The 2,073-nt window shown below is 39.1% G+C and overlaps 1 pseudogene; it reads right to left on the bottom strand.

Annotated features, from left to right (window-relative positions):
- Window positions 1–1,484: 1,484 nt before the first annotated feature.
- On the bottom strand, window positions 1,485–1,626 carry LOC138072340 (U2 spliceosomal RNA; annotated as a pseudogene).
- Between the last annotated feature and the right edge of the window lie 447 nt (window positions 1,627–2,073).

The following is a 2,073-nucleotide window of genomic DNA, read 5'->3' as shown; positions in this document are numbered from 1 at the left end:
AGCTTTCTCTCTGTTGTCCCTCCTCCTCTCCCACTAAGCAAATCAGCACTGTTTACATACAGGTGAATCCCTGAGAGCTGCTCTGTAAAACATGAAACTAATTTTCTCAGGAGTGTGTGTGCGTGTGCACACATGCACACACGCACACACTCAGTCACTCAGTCGTGTCCGACTCTTTGAGACCCTATGGACCGTAGCCCACCAGGCTCCTTTATTCATGGGATTCTCCAGGCAAGAATACTGGGTGGGTTGCCATTTCCTTCTCCAAGCTTATCTGTAGAAACGTCAATACTCAGTCTTATTTTTATTTTTATTTTTTTTTATTAAATTTTAAAATCTTTAATTCTTACATGTGTTCCCAAACATGAAATCCCCTCCCACCTCCCTCCCCATAACATCTCTGTGGGTGATCCCCATGCACCAGCCCCAAGCATGCTGTATCCTGCGTCAGACATAGACTGGCGATTCAATTCTTACATGATAGTATACATGATAGAATGCCATTCTCCAAAATCATCCCACCCTCTCCCTCTCTCTCTGAGTCCAAAAGTCCGTTATACACAGCTGTGTCTTTTTTCCTGTCTTGCATACAGGGTCGTCATTGCCATCTTTCTAAATTCCATATATATGTGTTAGTATACTGTATTGGTGTTTTTCTTTCTGGCTTACTTCACTCTGTATAATCGGCTCCAGTTTCATCCATCTCATCAGAACTGATTCAAATGAATTCTTTTTAACGGCTGAGTAATACTCCATTGTGTACATGTACCACAGCTTTCTTATCCATTCATCTGCTGATGGACATCTAGGTTGTTTCCATGTCCTGGCTATTATAAACAGTGCTGCGATGAACATTGGGGTACATGTGTCTCTTTCAATTCTGGTTTCCTCGGTGTGTATGCCCAGCAGTGAGATTGCTGGGTCATAAGGTAGTTCTATTTGCAATTTTTTAAGGAATCTCCACACTGTTCTCCATAGTGGCTGTACTAGTTTGCATTCCCACCAACAGTGTAGCAGGGTTCCCTTTTCTCCACACCCTCTCCAGCATTTATTGCTTGCAGATTTTTGGATCGCAGCCATTCTGACTGGTGTGAAGTGGTACCTCATTGTGGTTTTGATTTGCATTTCTCTGATAATGAGTGATGTTGAGCATCTTTTCATGTGTTTGTTAGCCATCTGTATGTCTTCTTTGGAGAAATGTCTATTTAGTTCTTTGGCCCATTTTTTGATTGGGTCGTTTATTTTTCTGGAATGGAGCTGCATAAGTTGCTTGTATATTTTTGAGATTAGTTGTTTGTCAGTTGCTTCATTTGCTATTATTTTCTCCCATTCAGAAGGCTGTCTTTTCACCTTGCGTATATTTTCCTTTGTTGTGCAGAAGCTTTTAATTTTAATTAGATCCCATTTGTTTATTAACAAAGAAACGCAAACTTTAAATGATACATTAGATCAGTCTTATTTTTAAAACAGTATTTTTCCCCTAAAGGAGGTGCACCATTCCTGGAAGTACTGCAATACCAGGTTGATGCATGAAGTGGACAGAGCAAGCTCCTATTCCAACCCCTAGTTCCAAAACTCCATTTACTTTCTCAGGAATAATGGGTCTCATCACAAGAAAAAAGAAATGTGCAACTATGTGCAGTGATGATGTTAACTGAGCTTATTTATGGAGATTATTTCATGATGTATACAAACACTGAATCATTGTATTATATACCTGAAACAAATATATTGTCTGTCAATTATACCTCAATAAAAAGACTATCAGGGTCTAATTTATGTTAACATTGAGATAATGATATAATTACCAAAAACTCCTAACACTAATAAAACATTACTATGTGCCAGGCCCTGTTCTATGTACTGGATCATTTAATCTTCACCATAACTTTACAAGGTAGATTCTGCTACTTTCCCCATTTCAATGAGAAACAGAGAGATCAAGTGAACTTGGGGTCACACAGCTAATTCATGGTAGAATTTTCATACAAGTTCAGGTAGTTGCAAAGCTCTGCATGTCTAGTCAATATCCAACTCTATGTCTTGACAGCAATTGAAGAAGAGGAAAAAGGC

The sequence above is a fragment of the Capricornis sumatraensis genome, unplaced genomic scaffold (genome assembly GCF_032405125.1).
Source record: "Capricornis sumatraensis isolate serow.1 unplaced genomic scaffold, serow.2 scaffold3, whole genome shotgun sequence".
Taxonomy (NCBI): Eukaryota; Metazoa; Chordata; class Mammalia; order Artiodactyla; family Bovidae; genus Capricornis; species Capricornis sumatraensis.
The sequence above is the reverse complement of the archived record's forward strand: the minus strand, read 5'-3'. Positions and strand labels throughout refer to the sequence as shown.